We start from the raw sequence: 18,538 nt of genomic DNA on the forward strand, positions 1-18,538 counted from the left end.
ACAAATACAAAAGATCATGTGAAGTCATTTTAGATCACATGATTTGTTAACGTGTCCATCTAATGATTGTTGTTGTTGACTTCTCACGTGTCCCTTTCATTGCATGCTAACTCACACTTCATGATGTCATCGTCTGGCTCTGTAATTGGCAAATCAGCTGTCTCAGGAGCTGCTCTCATCTATGCACATCACTGCATCGTGCCCTTATCTTTAGCTGATCATTTTACTGCTGCTCTCTTTTAAAAGGTCACATATTCCTCCTTTTCAACCAGTTTAAATAAGTCTCAGAGCTCCCATCTTTAAAAAATGATCACTAATCCTGTTCTATATCATGCCTATAAACCGCTCTATTTCAGCCCTGCTCTGAACAGTCTGTCTCTGTAGCTTTAAATGTAAATGAGCTGTATTTGACTACGCCCCTCTCTGAAAGTGCTTGGGGTCCTTCGGTCCTCTTTACATGCCCTACTGTTTCCAGTGAGAAGTCAGACTCAGAGATGAGAACAAACACCAAGATGTGGGAGTGTCACCCAGGGGAGGGGTTTCTGCCCTTTGTGATGTCATGGAAAAAAAATCTCCAAACGGTTTGAGCACACATTTTTTGGGAAATTGGAGATGGCAAAAGAGGGAGAGTATGGACTTTTCTCCTAATGTGGGGGTTTGCAGATAGTTCAGTGACACGTTAACATTAGAAAATCCTGAACTGTTGAAAAGAATCAGAGTGAGCAGATTTCAGCGTAGCCTCAGAAGGAGGATGGAAACCATATGAGGATAAAAAGAGTGTAAAAAAAAAAAAAGAAATTCCCCAAGTCCTTCAAAGCTTCGGCCCGTAACTCAGATGCACAAGACACCCTCCAGTGTCGGGTCTATCGATTTAGTGCATTATAAATGGATCTGGGATGATAAAGTAAGACAGTCAGAACACCTGGGAAATTAGAAGTCAAGTAACCTCGACAGATCCTACAAAAATGTACTGCTCCCATTGGCTGTATTCTGATGAGTAATTCATCACTATTAACACTTAACTGCATAATAATACAGCTAGCACAGAAATATAGATCAAACATCTCAACAAGAGACACAAATCTGCCTGACTTCAAAGCCAAATCAGCATTTAGATTCCCCGCCTCTCTTCATGACTCTTAAATGATCAACCATGTCAGCTTAGTCTGTGGTCCTTTTATTCAACTGATGACACTGTAGGTTTATAGCTGGAAGCTGTCCTCTAACTTGTTGTTGACATTGGAGACAAGTGAAGTAGTTAAAGAGAGCGAAAATCTGCTCAGAACTAAAATAGGAAGGATGGATGTTCTCTGGACCTTAAGAGAGGAGACAGTGTTTAAATTCATGTTGGACACCATGAGGAGATGTTGTCATATGTACAAAGTGACATTTTTAGCCTTAAAAAAGTGGTTTTGACCAAATCTATGACCCGTGACTTTTTTTTAAGAGTCATAAAGCAGAAATAATCCAGAGTGAAGCTGCTGTGTAAAATATTATATCTGTGGAACTGAGACTCCACAGAAACAGATGTATGGGCTCTAAATCAGGGAAAAGGAATGGACCAAGTTTTTATGTCTGCAGCACAAAAAAGAAAGTCTTGGTTGGAACACTAACTGCTGTCTTTGGTTAATATACCGGTCAAATAAAGCAGATTTTTTAACCAGGAGATCTGGGTTCAGGTCTTATTGAAACAAAAAGTCCAAGTATTGTTACAGTTGTAAAATCTACCCAGAGCTACAGCAAAACAAACCAAACTAACAGAATGTTTAGGTTTGAAGATGTCATATCTTGAACTATGTTCAAATTCTTCATGTTCTCAGCATCAAATTAAGTATGATATCACCACATGTACTGATGGATCATTTTTGTATCAGAGTCTCAAAGGTAAAGTCAAAAACATGTTTCTGACTCATGTTCCCTCTGAAGTTGAAAACTGAATTTCAATCATCATCAACGATCCTTATAGGACCAGAATATCATGAATTATTCAGAGTGGTTTTCAAGTAGTGAGTGAATTGTTTCAGTGAGTATCAAAGGCAGCCATTAGTGATAAAGGATGAGAGAAAATAAAGAGTTGAGCCTCTTTCTGCACCAACCTTTCTCTGATGTTATCTGCTCTGTTCTAATGACGACAGAGACAAGAAGAAGACACTGACAGAAATGGTTTCCTCTGCAGATCTCCTTTCCTCCAACATCATGGAGGCTCCCTCACAGTCGAGACTTCTTAGAATCCAGCCAAACACAATCTCACTTTTTGTATAGTTTCCTCCTCTGTTATAACATCAATTCATCTCCAGCTCAAAACCTTCTTCTGGGGGTTACAGGCAGAAACAAGCAGTGCAGGGTTCTGGAGATAAGACATGGTGTAATAAAGTTTTAAAGACAGTTCAGTTGTTTCTTTATAAAACTGGAACTAAGGTTCAAGTGGATGTAAAAGCTGACAGGATAAGAAGTATAATCATTACATCGTCTCTGCAGTAAAGTGTGATGAAGATCCTGATCGACTCAGTGAAGTGTTTTCTGTCTCTCAGTGTCAGAACATAAACCTCTGTGGCTCACTCAAGACAAAGTGCCTCATGTCCTCCTCTGATACATAAAAGCACAGCCCGATGAAGCTCTGACTGATCTCAGGTCACTGTGAGCGCTCTGCAGAGAACCAGCAGCACTTTATGTCACATCCATACGAAATCAGCTTTCAGTGGATGAGATGCACTCTGCTGTGACCTGGAACACTGAGGCCCTGGGGAGCATCCACACATTTTCACAAGGTCAACTGTTCAAGAAATAACCACGACGACCAACATGGCACAAAAAAAGCAGAGCGAGTGCTCCACATTCAGCTGGCTGTCTTCTCTGAGGCATTTTCCCACCGGCCTGTCAGTCAGCAGTGTGTCCATCATTGAGTTTTCTATTGAGAACTACAGCAGGAGGTTAAAAGGACGAGATGTGACCTCTGCAGAGAGTCTTGTTTGAAGCAGGTCTGTGATGGAACAGTTTGATGTTGAGAGAATTGAAAACCGCAGTGACTTTCACAGCGAGGAGGCGAAGACAGAGTTTATATCTGCTGCAGCTTTTCTCTCCCCTCATACTGTGAGCAGCCTGTAGATGAAATGTAACACAAGACCTGGAAACTGTTCTCATGAGTAAATTACATTCACATTATGTTTTCAGTGCAGTCACTCAGTGTTACTTTAAGACTGTACGGCAAAAAAACATTTGAATATTCACATGTCCCTGTTTGAAAAAGAAAAAGCATTGCTCTGAATGTTTCTTCCAAAAAATGTTTCACATTATAAAATCTTTTTGATAACAAAAAGCATTGAAATGAAGTTAAAGTTTCTCCTAATATTTCATATCCAAATGTTTCTTCATTGTCAGGTGTATCCCTCGTCTGTCTCAGACTCCCATAATGCTCTTCTGCCTTCCTCCATCTCCCAGCAGCTTTGAATCTAACATGGAGCTGCTCCCTTTTCTCTGACAAAAGTCAATTTCAGGCTCTGCTGAGGAGGATTCACAGAGTTCAGACTCCAGAGGGATCTCATTGTGGATTGGACTGTGTGACTCTCAGCGTTGGTAAGAATCTGGAGCAGCATGGCCCTGTCTGTCTTCATGTCAAACCCTGACTCATACTTTATAGCAGTTTGACCCTGACTGACATGGAGCTGAACCCTCAGGGGAGCTCCAGCTCTCCTTTGATTGTTCTCGCTCTACATTTGTTACAGAACACACTGATGTAGTCAGGTTTCTTTTGAAGATGGTCGTTTAGTGTCAATGACGACTTTAGATATTCAGTGTTTCTCTCCCTGATAAGTTCTGTCTGTTACACCTGTCACAGCATCACACTGTCTGAACTCTGATCATCACATCAACAGGGGCGTGTCAAGACAGGTGGCATGGAACCCCCTTTGAAACATCACTGGCCACTGCATATTCCTGGACTATTATTGGGCTATTTCCCTTGTCAGAGGTCAGACTTATGTTGATATTTACTATTCAGGTTGTATTGCAACAGGCAGCTCATAGTGAAAGCGAAACACTCACAAGTGCCTTGTCTGTCGATTGTCTGTTGTTCGTTATTTGTTGTCCAAATGTCTTTAGTTAAGTTATTTGTTGTCTGTTGTTCGTTATTTGTTGTCCAAATGTCTTTAGTTAAGTTATTTGTTGTACAGTATTGCTAGTTTTTTTCTTTAGTGCTCTTTTATGCACTGCAGGTTTGCACTGGGGGGGGGGGAATGCAATTTCATCTGTGCTGTATGTTTAACATGTGGCATATTTGACAAATAAAGAACCTTGAACCTTGAACCTTGAACTTGAATAGTTTCCAGTGTGGATGTTTGTTTGTCTGTTTTAAAACACTTTAAATTGTGACTCTGGATGTAAATCTTGTTTTGAGTCCTTGAAGAATGAAGTTTCAAACATGTCTATGTTGTCATTATCTTGTGTTACTTCAAAGTCAATGTGATGAGTGCAGACAGACAGGGTAAATAAACGCTCTTCATTCATGTGTAAACACAAACTTCAGGCAACCCCTGCACAAGTCTGTGTCCATGTTGAGACCCCATGCACTGTATGATGATCTCTGTATAAATCTAGTGTCAGTTTATCCTCTGACAGTAAAGAACTCCACATTCAGATTTACACTCATTAATATTCAACAGATTGTAATGTGTCGGCCCACTGACCAAGCTGCTGAATATGATTTTTTTTCCTCATTCATATTTCATCAAAGTCTTACATATAATGTCCCCTCTGGACACATTGTGATCCACATCCTGTGACATTTAGAAGCTTAACACACACAGACTTTTATGTCATTTTAAAATATTAATAAGTCTCATATGAAAGTTAGTTATGATACAGAAGCTTGTGTAACACAGGAGTCACACAGAGAAAGTCTGTAACAGTCAGAGTGAGGAATAGAAATGAAGATCAGACTTCAAAATGTAATTTATTTAAATCATGTTTTAGCTGTTGTTTCTTAAAATATAACTGATACTGAAAAACATCTGTGAAGGTGGAAGACCCTCCATCTCATCAGTGCTCACATGAATGAATCCAAATATAACCACATCGATTTCAGCTAATTATAGAGTAATACCAACAGACTGATTTTATCACAGCAGAGATTAAATATTTGATCCTCTTATCATCTGAAAAAAATCAAAGTTCAAATATTTATTCAGCTCTGTTGATAACAGGAAGTTGTTAAAATAATCAGGATCAGTTTTGATCAGCGTCTCTCAGAGACTCTGCAGAGAGAGATCTTCAGTCCATCTCCTGTAAACTCTGTGTTGTGTTCTTTAAAGAAGAGCAGCATCTCTGCAGACAAAGACTCTGCAGGTAAACCAGGACCATTGCAAAGGTCAACACAGGCTGTTAGTGTGAGAGCTGTGAGAAACCTCTGTCACTCAGCTGTGCTTCAAAGATGATCTACCTCACATATCAGGAGTCACAACCTGCTTCATGTACCGATTCCATGAGATCTTCATGTTGGCTAAAGTTCAGATGAGCTGATCAATGTTTGTAAAGGTCAAATGTGGGGCGGCTGTGGATCAGTGGTAGAGTTGTTGTCTCTCATCCCGGAGGTTTATGTGTGAGTGTGACCTGCAGTGTAAAAGTTCTTTGAGTAGTCAGTAGAAAAACTCTATGTAAACTCAAGTCCATTTAAAAAATCTATAAAGGTGACTCATATCGTCCTTTGTTGTTACAATGTTCAGCTAAAAAATCAGACCAGGTGTATCAGCTGCTGTTTCCTGTTCTCTAAAACACACTGTTTTAGAAGAAGAGAAGAAGAGAGGACAGCAGCTCAGACTCTTAGACAGGATGAATGATGTAGTTCTCAGGCACAGCAGGATCAAACTACTGAACATGTGTAACACCACAGCTGTCTGTTTTGTCTCTCAGTGTCAGTTCTCTGGGTTATCAAGACTTTATTTTGTTTTACACAGCAGGTCCCTCCCTTCTCTGTGCTGAAGATACATCACTTTCACCACAGCTAGATGTTCATTTTAACCCTTTAAACTCTGAGCCCTCAATATACACATGTAGCTACTGAGCAAACTTACATAACACTTTCAAGACTTCAAGTTTTAGTGCCATGAAGTCTTATAAAGTGAAACACTCTGTGACATAATAATTATGTTTATTCAGCTACATATTAAAGTTAACTGTATTACTCAGCTCAGATTTTCTTCAGACTCTATACATGAACAAGATTGTTGATTTGTTTGTCATCGATGCAAATTTAGATAAAAGCTCAAATAAGATTCTACAACAGCGAGTCATTTCTGAATCCAATGAGACTCAAGAGACTGACAGTTTTTTTTTCACCACCTGAGTTTACTGTGATAGCTTTTGTATTACCTCCAATAATAACTTCAGTGGTTGTTTTTTTTTTTGTTTTTTTTGCAGCAACACATCAACAGCTGAAAGAGAAAGAGGTGAAAATGACTGCATAGTGTTTGTTAAGCCTTGTCTAAACATTCAAATGTTTACTGTGAAATACAAGTTATAAAAGTCCTTTTTTATCAGCTGATTTGTGTCAAATTATTCTCACTGATTATCAATAAGAAGCTTCAGTATCAGCTGGTTATTGTCACTGAGCTCTCTTAAAAGTAACTCAAGAGAATTAAAGTATTTCATGAAGACAGTGAACTTGGTGAGGGATTGTCTTCATGTCAGCTCAGAGCTCAACAACTGTAACTGGAAACAGAAAGATAAATCCTGCTAAGTCCAACAAAATAAGCTTTATTGTTCCTGCAGCAACACCACATTACAGCTGACTGTGTTGGGTCTTTACTTCCCAGTGAGGATTAGAGGTCATCTGTGAGAACACATTTCAATAAAGGATGTGAGGAGACTTTGTAATGAAGGAGACTGAACTTAGTAACACTTCTTTATTCATTACCCAGAGTGCTTTGTTGTTTTTGTGTCCAGTGTTTTTCTTTTGTCTTCATCCCTCACTATCAACAGACATTTTAAATGTATTATTTATCGTCCTCTGCTGTGATTGGCTCATTTTCTTCACTTAAACTTTGACAGAGTTCATTGTTCTGAAGCTTTTCATGAAGGTTACAGAAGTTAGTTGTAATTCTGAGTGTCTGTCTGTATGTAAATGTTTACTTGTTGTTTTAGCTTGAATTTAAATTGTTCACTACACTGTAAACATTTATCTTCATTCAGTATGTAAATGTTGGTTAGGTGAAGACAAACATCAGGTAATATTTAAAATATTCAGTCAATGTAAACATTTGGTTTCAGAATTGACTCAGTGTCTTTCTCAGCCAATCACAGCACAGTATACTCAGGTAAGGGTCAAAGCACAGGAAGGGGAATCAGGTGTAGCTTTACGTGAAGAATCAACAACACTTTGTATTCACTCCCTAACATCCATTCATGAGTCTAAACCAGATTGATCTCAGCAGAGATCGACTCCTCTTTCAACAGTTTGTCAATCTTCTCTTCCAAAGCGTTCACAATATTCAGAGTGCTGTCTGAGGAGTCAAATAATCAGTTCATCTGCTCAGTCTCTAAATGAGATCTGCCTTTCTATAATTGTGTTTATTGAACTCATCTTTGTTGGTTCATAACTCTTATTGAGCTACAATGTTTCTGTAACTTCATTTAAAGCTCATTCAATCACAATAACACTCTGGACTTATGTGCTGGAGTCACAGTCTCATTAAAGTGGAGATGAAAGCAGTTTGTGCTCATTTACACACTATTACACAATGTCATTATATCTTCATATGACTTCACTAACATGCACAAAAATGTATTATTTCTCTGCATAATGTTATTGTCTGCACTGTACAAAGAAGGTGACAGTAATCTCTGACATGACAGTCTGCATGAATCAAATCAGTGCATATTAAATGGTGAATGGACTTGAGCTAGTATAGTGCTCTTCTAGTCTTCTGACTACTCAAAGCCCTTTTACACAGCAGATCACACCTACACATTCACACACTGATGCTGCTTTGTAACCTGTCCATCAGTATTCACTAATCCCATTCAAACACATTCAAATGTCAACAGCAGGAGCAACTTGGGGTTACATGTATTGCTCATGGACACATTGAACATGTAGCTGCAGCAGCTGGGGATCAAACCAACACTACCACTGATCCACAGCCGCTCTAATAAGAGAGCAGTGGGGTCAAACCAAATGTTTAGTTTGTACTTCAGACTTTGTGTTGTGTCTAAAATCTAAAGTCATGTTCAATCAGTGAAGAGATTCAAGAGAAAAGTTCTGATGAAAGCTGATAAAAGATGAGGAATCATTATTTGTTTTAAAAAAAGGCCCAGTGCAGCTTCAAGGTTGAATCAAGGTGATCCCTCTTAGAGAGTTGCATCTGTGTTCTCTGAACTCTGCTCATCCTCCCTCAAAGTGACTCGATGGAGAAACAGTTCACAGAGTGAGAGTGCTGGAGGGAGTCTGGAAGCTCAGTGTGACAAAAAGACAAAACATCACCAGCATCCTGATTGTCCTTATCTGCCCAGAGATGGCCTGCCTCAAGACACATTTATAAAACTTTATATATATATATAAGAGATAAAAAAGACATGCAACACTTTCTTGACTGGAACTCCTGATTAAAGGGAAAATCTCAAAGCTGCAGGGCGTTCCTTATCATCTCCACCAAGCCAGAAGACTGCAGCGAATGAAGGTGGAGCGTTAAAGCAGTGTGCTGTGATGACTTCAGACATGCTTTACATTTTAATACACAAGCACCTTCACATTTCATATATTCAAACACATGAATACAAATTCACCAGAGGATGTTATTTATCTTTAAATCCACACAACAACTGAACATGTCATGAATGATAAAAGAAAACTCACCAAGATGTAATCTACATCTCTGACAGGATGAATGCAGCACCACAGTGTGAATCTTTTTACATCTATTCATTCATTATCCAATGATAGAAACAATGACAGAGGAGAGAGAGTGACTGTAAAACATCCTGTTTGTATCCACTTCTTCTCCAGAGCATAGAGGCTGACAAACACAAACATACTGACAGAACACTTCATCCTTCATGCACTTCATGCAGATCCACCTGATACAGAGATTTTTGTCAAACAGCATTTCTGCAGCTGCAGATGATAGACGAAACAGTTCTGTTCCTACAGTGTGTGGAGAGCGACAATCTGACCATGACAGCAGACCACACACTTACAGATTCATTCACCAACAACCACAGTCCTGACAGGAAGAATGTAAACCTCAGGAAATCTCATGCAGTCAGACGCAACTTTAGAGAAGGAAAAAGATGGTGGATGACCAACAGGGAGATTTGAAAACAGTTTTTGGACTTTGATTGAAATTTTTAAAAGAAAAAACAAAGTATGGAGAAAGTCATAGAGATGTGTGTAAAGATGGCTTTAAATTGATTTCCATTTTCAAATCAAGGTCTGCATACTAGGCTGCTGTTTGTTATTAGAGCTGATCATAAGTTCATCCTCAGGTATGGGATGTCAGTGTGGTAAAGTTATCTCTGTTCAGTTCAAATCTAAACTTGATCGTCTGTGCAGACTGCTGTGAAGGTTATGAGGACTGAAAACCTTTCCTTCAAGACAATATATGAGCAGTCTGTTTATTTACTTCAGAGGCAGCTGAATGTTTATGAACACTGAGAGCCTTAGACAAAATACAGTCATTGTTGTTAGTGATAAAAAATGACAAACATTCATATGGGAACTATGATGAAGCAGCAATGAGTCGATGAAGTACGTCCATCACAGTGATTGACAGCTGAATAGAATAAACTGCTTTAATTCCTCTCTGAGCTCGTTCCTTTCTTCTCTCAGTCCCTCAGACAGCAGAGGCAGAGATCTGACAGGATCTCCTCACTGCTATCTAACCACACACCCTGACCTTTGACCCCAGCATTAACAAAAGAGCCCCAGTTAGAGCTCATGTCCAATCTGGAGGCTCTCCTCCAAAGAGCTGTGACCAACTCTTCAGAGAGATTGAGCAGAGTTTGGAAATGAGCTTCTTCTCACTCTGTCCCTCAAAGCCCAACAATCCTGATCACAGACATTAGAGAGAGGAGAGTGAGGAGCACGAGAACATGAAATGAAACAGATGATGTAGTAAGAATGGAGCGTCTGCAGCTCTGAATGGATCACATTCACTGAATCACTTTGGACTTTCATTAAAGCTCACACCTGAGGCTTACTGTAGCAGACTGAATTTCATTGGATGTCCTCTGAATGATCGAGTGTTAGACATTAGGACACACACACATCTGCACATTCAGAGTGGTGAAACAGCTGTCTGTGTGATGGATTCAGTCTCTTTGATCAGAGAAGTGATTTGTTGTCTGGTCAAGTGTGACTGCTGCACGGATAGATACTTTCTTCATTTCTATATCAGCTCAAGTAAACTAAGTTATATTCATTTTACACAAACAAGCTTTACAGGCTTAACATATCCTTTTTTATGTCGTACTCAAAAACAGGTCGGGTCAAAATGGTCTTTTGATGCACATGACTGCAGAATCTGTATCCTGCATTGACAAGGTTTTTGTTCAAAACATTCAAGTTTCCTTTGTTTTCTGCACAGCCTGTAAATATTAATGGATGAAGCCTGAGTGATGTCAGCCATCTGATATGACAGAAGGTTCTGGAGGCTGGATGCTGTCTCAGCCTAACTTTCAGTAAACCTAACAACTGGCTGACAGCTGGAGCTGTGTTAAGCCTCTTCACAAACCGATACATCGCTCCCACCTGTCAATCATTTCAGCTACATGACTAACTATGTATAACACGTATCGTTTTTAAAATCAAAACAGAGCTGCTTTAATATAAATTGATATCAGACGTATTTATCATACAGGATATCCTCCTTTAAACAGTAAACTGTCATATCTAACCCGCTCCTGCTGGACAAATGTAATCCACTTTTGTACCTGACGTGACATTCAACAGCAGCATCAAGGTGCTGTCTAAATAGAAAAATGATGGAGGTAGAAACCATAAATGTCACAGCATGTAAATCATTGATCCCTGACTTTTCACAACAGAAATCTATTCTGTGTCTGAAATGTAAATGTACACCTGCACTCTGCATGATATGACCCTCTGCAGACCCAGGTGTGAACACTCTGTATGTCACTTTGTGTTGTTTGTGTGAGCTCTTATTCCACTTCATTGTTTTACAGAGCAGCTCAAACCTCTTGTTGTCTTTCTCTAGTTAAACTCAATCACACTCTGCTTTGTCAGCTTCCTCTTTAAAGCCTCAAGCTGTACATTTGGATTTATTTATTTGGAGCTGAGTCGGTATTTGGTCGATTAATGAGTCTGCCTCACAAAAACACTAGACACTTAAGGAACTTCTTACTTAAAGTGACTTGACATCTGATCAAAATAGTTGTGTTTCGGTGTTAGAGAACAACGTACTGTATCTGCAACTGAAAGCTCAGACACACAGGGAACGACTTTTTAAACATTAGCGATCCTTTAGGCTCAAGATGTTTAAAATAAGTGTTTCTTCAAGCATTTCTGACATGAAGTGTGAACATATCTTATCATTATAAGCAACATTTTTGATTTCAGGTTAGTGTTTGAATAGCTAAATATGTAGAAGGAAAATAAATAAATAAATCAGCCAGTGACTGTAGAGTGTCTCTGTGGATGGTTTAATGGCACATTGTCAAAGCAGAGAGCCTCCCTCTACCAGCATATCTCAGACAAGCACTCAGAGAGGCTGAATATGAGGATCTGCTCCACAAGTCGAAGCCTCTTTCACCTTAATGAATTCTCTGAGTGATCATTGATCTAAACATGAAATGATACCACAGAAGGCTGGAGAGACAGGAGCTAATCATGCTGCCTGAATGATATGTCATTGTTTAACTGAACTGAAATTAAAGGCTGAGAGGAAACTTCAGCCAGCTGTGATTAACGGAGAAGAACAAAGTTTTTCATTGGAACATTGGAATTCTCTGGAGATGTGAGTCTTTAATATGAGCAGAGAGAGAGAGAGCAGTGTGTAGGGAAATAAAGCAGTGCTGAGGTTTTATGAGGCAGAACAACACACAGCCTAACATCAACGTGTTTCTACTAACTGTATGTGTGGATGATGAATATGTGTGATTCATCACTGAGGTAAAGCTTAGTCTCAAAGTGTCAATGAGGACCAGAAGTGAAATGCATGGAAACTTGCTGTTGCGGACTTTTTATCAACCTGAATTATGCTCTCTTTATGGACCAAAATGTTCTTTGAATGTGTTTCATATCTGATAATCCGTTTCTTCGTGCAGCTTTATGTTGTATGATAAAGTGTGAATTAATGCTGCTGGTCATTTTATCACAGTTTGTCATGGAAAAAAAAATGTGCACTTGCTATTTCCAATATTAAATTGATCTAAAAAGCTCACATGTGCAGGTAGCCTGACGCGAATACAAAATGAGATGGCCTAATCCTCAACATAAACCAATTATGCAGAAATAATTAATGTAAGAATAATAATTATCAATATTAACAAACAGGGAAGCAGGATATAAAATTCATACTGTAGCCACATAGACAAAAAACAAAAAAAAATGACACCTTATGAATGAACACATGAATACCAGCACAGGTGGAGTCTGATACAACCAACAGCAGTGAATCATATAAACCTTTAGTGAACTCAGAGATCTTATTGCTCTCCTCCAACACTGTCAGAGCATGAATCAGGTCTCCTCCTCTCCCCATGCTGCTGCTCTTATGTTCAATGTAACACTACTCTTCCTCCTCCTCCTCTTCATTTGATGACTGTTAATGATCTCACTGCTGCAGCTCTCATGCCTTGACAACATCAACGACAACAATGATAATGTTTTTTGGTTGATGACACATTTTGGTTCTTTGTTGTCCTAAATGATCCACTTCATGTCCATACACTGGGAGCACTGCTCCTGTATCTGACGTCATAGACAGCCCATGATCAACTTTGGAAACATGTTTGATAAGATGAGCAGTGTCAAAGTGGAGTAGCCTGTTTCAGGGGGTGAAATGTATTCACATCTTGTTACAGTGCTGCTTTGTGGCTCACGAGGTAAACAGGCTGTTCTGATATTTGTTCAAAATGCCAGCCAACACAAATGTCCAAGCCGACAGCATTACTATAGAGAAAAGCTGTTTGTGCATTCAACTCAGTTTTTAAGGAAACTTGACATTTATTTTTGTCTCAGAGGAATTCTGCACAGAACGGAAAGAGGTCCTGTTGTATTTGTGTTAAAGCCTCCACAGACTCCAACAAGAACAACAAGACAAGAGTTTCAATCTTGTTCAACATTCATCTTCTTCAGTAACAAAAGATTCAGTAAATCATTCAGTTAGTGCAGACTGAGCAGAGGAAGTACAAATGTTTGTTGCAGCTTGTAAAACACATTTAAACTGAGTCCCTCCTCCTGGGCTCATCTCCCCCAGAAGCTCACACTCACTGCAGGAAGTGTGTACTTACTGCTGACTGACAACTACTGCACACTTGTACAAGCTCACTGCCAGTGTTTGCTACCTGCCTGTCCAACAGGAGCTGTGAAAATGTTGGTGAAAGCAAACCCACGGTTCACACTTGTCTTATTACTAACTTTGTTTCACCTCACTGTGATTCTATTTTTTATTCTTTTTGACCATGTATGCGTCATCCAATCACTGATTTTCCCACTCCTAAACTCACCAGTGTGCTGTCACTGACTGATGGAAACACACCAGCTCCCACCCAGGAACATCCCTCGTCAACCAAAACAAACAGGAGGCAGAGGACAGGCTCTCTGCAGACACAGTCAACACTACACATGTAAAGAGGACCATTAGTGATGATTGTGCACCATTACTTTAGTATAAGTCTATACTTTATTTTTTAGGAAAAAACAACACAGAAAATAAAAAAATAAAAACATTTTTATCTTCCTGACACAACGTTTTAATCCCATCGAGATCATTTAAAGACCAGGTTGAGTCATCTATTCATGCTGCTAATTATTATTATGCTCATCAGTGATGAGAGAAAAGTAACTTCAGCAGCTTTAACTGAGCTGAACTCAAAGTCATCAAAGTTAAAAAATAAAGTTTATCACTTTGATATTTGGTCTGTACGTCTGATTGGAGGCAGTGATTGTGATGACCATATGCTCATCATCAAAACTGACTGTGACTGAATGTGAACAGATTTAATATGAGTCCCACTCTGATTACCTGCAGAGGGAATTCAAAGCAGTATGAAAGAGTGACAAAGCACACTTCAAACAGCAGCACACACAAACTGAGTTAATGAAGCAGTGTGTGTGAAGTCTGCTTAGAGGAGGAGGCAGGAGGCTCACAGGGAGCTGATATCCACCTTCATTTGGACGAGCGTCTAAATCTGAGCTCTGCTCGCTTCAGTGTGTCGAGAAGAGGAGCCGAGAGAAACAGCAGGAAGCAAAGTCATCAGAACTCTGATCATGACTCCGTCTTAATTTCCCTTTTTATTGCTTTCCTCTCACTTGTATTCTGCTTTAATCTCCTCTCACTCATCCTTCATCTCGTTCATATCTTCTTATCTGTCCTTTTCTTCTTCTCTGCTCCCTCTGTCTCTCACCTGCCTCCATTTAGAGTCGTCTTTAAGCTCCTAGTGAGCTGCTCTTCCCCTCTTCCCTCAGAAGGCAGACATATCAAGAGAAGCAGCTTTATTCTATTTAAGAATAAATAGGCTGCTTCTCTGTGAGACACAAACAAACAGCAGGAATCACAGTCTGGTCTCTTATTATCAAACAGAATCTGTGGTCTTGTAGAGAGAAAGCTTCTTCTTGACTCTCAGTGTCTGACTTCTGGATCTGTGATGAAGAAATGTGTGGTGTCATTGATACTGTCAGTCCTCCTCTATGCAAACAAACTGCATGCTGTATCAAGCAGCTTGTATTTCTTTAAAGGTGGAGGGAGGATGTTTTATTGTAGTAATAAAGTCGTCTCTTGGGGGTTAAATTTCATCATATATGACCCAGTGATTACTTTTCAAAGTCATGCTGAGCTGTGGGAGATCAATAACATCAGAGTTTCTATAAACCATGGTCACTGTTAACACAGGAGGTCACATGGACGCTTTGTCTCTTTCAATGATGAGGTTTTGTGTGTGTGTGTGTGTGTGTGTGTGTGTGTGTGTGTGTGTGTGTGTGTGTGTGTGTGTGTGTGTGTGTGTGTCAGCGGGATAATTTAAGGACACTCTGGTAGTGTTTGTGTTGCTGTGTGCTCTGTGTCTGCTTGTTGCATACAGATGAGCTCAGTCTGATGCCAGTAATCCAGTTCCTTCAGTCTGAGAGGGGAAGTAACAAACACTGTGTTCATTAGAATTTTCAAAACATCTTTCTGTGCTGCACTCACATGAACAACAACAACAACTAAAGATACTGATCACTGTAAACATCAAAACTTACTGTTTCCCCTCTCTGTCTGTTAAGTATGAAATCAAACATCCAAATGTTCAGTTTGGCACTTCATCCTGTTTTATTCTTCTGGTCAGTGAGTCGTTAGTCAACCTTCAGATCAACAACTGTATCCAAAGATCTCTCCAACATGATGACAAAGGATTGTAGTAAAGATGGAGGGGATTTCTCTCTTCTTCACTCTGATGAACAAAGTCAGGTGAAGTCACAGAAAAAAGCATCATTCAAAAAGGTCCCCCGAAATGTGAAGGGAGAGAAGAGCTCAGTTCAGTCAGAGAAGCATTAGACTGATTAAAGATTAAAATGGTTCATTATTTATCATTTATAGTTGGCAGACACACAGTGGACAGAGATGTGATCAATGTCATCCTGTGATGTGAAAGCAGACAGGGTCCAAGACATTATTGAAGCTAAAACATTTTTAAGACAAGCTCGATGTGCAGCAGCAGAGAATCTCAGCTTCAAGTGTGTCTTAAAAGTTCTCAAGACACTTTAACATCCACATGAAAACTCAAAGGGAGAAAAACAGGCAGCTCTGGAGTCTACACCTTCAATATAAAAGCCTCTCCTGAAGATGGAGTGCTCACTGAGTCACTCTGAGCTGCTGTTGAAATGGAGAAACTGGTGAATGTTGTTGGAGCCGTTTCCCTCCACATGTTCTGATAATTGGTGATATCGATCTGGTGCTTTCTGCTACAGAAAAAGAATCAACCTTCATCATCCAGCCTGATGAGGACTGTGTTCACCAATCTGCTCGTCTGACAGTTTACTCCTTCATCCTCAGAGTGCTGCACATTTTGTCAGGCTGCTTTATGTCGCTTTAAAGAAGAACAACTCTGGATGAGCATGAAACACATGAAGAACTCCTTCCTCAGTGTGACATGTCTGACTGCCTCCACAGTTTTTAATCACCCTGAGTGTTCATGACTCCTGTGTTTGTGACCTCAACCATCTCTTCACTGACCAGCTTCATACACTGCAGAGACTCTGAGTACAGAGACTGAACCCTGCTATGAACACATTTAAACCTTCTCCTTCAGAAACAGTCATCACTCTGTATGTCAACAGGTACAAAACACAAGTATGCTCAGATAAAACCAAGGATAAAAAAAGAAGAGAGTCAGGTTTGTTTTGAACCTTGACACAGACAGCTGGTGTGTAAGAACAGAATGAAGTGATTCATCAGTGAACTTCTCTTCAGCATTTTGGAAACAATAATCATAAGTCATGTTTCAAAGATGATCAATTAGTCGATCATGATTATTGTGCTGGAGTCTGTTTGAGGATGATGTTCTTCTTTTGTTTTCTGTCATTGATCAAACAGACTGTCGGCTCCTGAAAATGACTCCTGTTAGTTCAGCTGCTCTTTCCCCTCCATCTTTTCTCCTCCTCTCTCCTCCATCTCTGCTCTCCCTGTGGCTGTGCTTCACTCAGAGGTCTGTCACATAAATCAGATCTGGTGTTCAATATGAACCTTAAACTGCTCAGCTTTTTCTTCAGTTTATGAGTCTTGTTTTCAAACTATATGAAACCTGAAAAGCAGCTCAGCTGTTAGCCCCCTCATGATTTTTAAAGGAGCAATATCTACCTCTGACACCCAACATTTAAAATGGGTATGCAGTCTAAATTCCTAACGTTGAAGAGAATCATACCGCCCCCTCCTTGTTACTCATCCATGTTGCGATGTCACAGACACTGAAGCTTCAGTGTTTAGCCAGCTCTGCATCACTCTTGAAACCTTTCTGTGCTGCATTTTTCAAAATCATCTCCACTATTGATCCAAGTTTTACATATCTGCTAGATGAGCTTATTAAAAAAAAATGCTAGCACTACAAAGGTCAGGAAGAATCAGTTATATCTGAACCAATTCACTTGCCCACTTCCAACACTGCTGCACTTGTTGGTTTGTGGTTTGCAAACTGAGAAGTGAGGGGCAAGAAAGCAGTGTGAGGGTGTCCAAACTTAGGAGGACATTGTTGCTGCTGTGGAGTCGACGGAGCAACAAACAAAGCATGTTTCCTAAATGTATGATGATTTAGTAATGTCATTTCATGATTTAACTAGAATATATTTCACATATTAGACCTTTAATTATTATTTTACGTGTTTTTGATTTGAAAGGATAGGGAACCAGTTGCATGTGGTCTAATATTTCCTGTAGTTCAAACTTGAACACAGCTGAGACTGTACAGGTGTCTGAAACTGAAAGAGAGAGAGAAGGTACAGACAGAGAGACTGATGATGGGCGAGCTTCCACCTCTGACTGGAGTCAGGAAACAGACAAGAGGAGTGATTGCTGACCACAACACTAAATCCATTTCTACTTCCTCCTCTTGATGGAAGCCTTTGACCTGACGTTACTGTGCAAGGGTCCAGCATCGCCACAAACAATCAAATCCTCAGAGCTGAGAGCAAGATGTGACTTTCACTGCTTGAAATTTGATTTTTTTGTCACGCAGATTTGTCCTGCTCGGATTTGTCTGTGTAGGATTTAATGTGAAAGTCAAAATGATGCAGTGATTCATGTGAGCACGTAGGAGGGAGAGACACTGAAGAGAAATCCTGATCACAAGCCTCCCCTCCGGCCTGCTGCGGGGGGGTTGTAGAGCATTTAAAATCACAACCACTCAAGAGTTTCTGATGATTACCTTTATAACTCACTCCATCAGCTGAGCTCAAGCACATTGAAGAACTCCTAGTATCCCACATAAAACCACAGAACTTAACAATCACTGTTTAGCATTCATTCCAAAAGTTCCTCATTAATTATTACAATGAAAACAGAACATGAGACAAACACAGAGAGCAGAAACAGCCTGTACAGACTCGACCAGAGTTTCATGTAAATGTGTCACACTGATGGTGTCTCCTCTGAACGTCATGTTTTTACTAAATCACAGCCGACCTCTGCAGCCCTGATGATGTCATCATGTTTTAAACTACTTGGTTTTACATCAGTGACATGATGTAACAAACAAACATGATGACAGGAGAGAAGAAAGCTTCTGTTTCTTTTGCTCAGCTGTGGATCAGTGGTAGAGTCGGTCCTCTCTCAACCAGAAGGTGGAGGGTTTGATGCCCAGCTCCTTCATCTCTATGTTGCTGTGTCCTTGGGCTAAA

Source organism: Symphodus melops, assembly GCF_947650265.1.
Source record: "Symphodus melops genome assembly, chromosome: 11".
Classification (NCBI taxonomy): domain Eukaryota; kingdom Metazoa; phylum Chordata; class Actinopteri; order Labriformes; family Labridae; genus Symphodus; species Symphodus melops.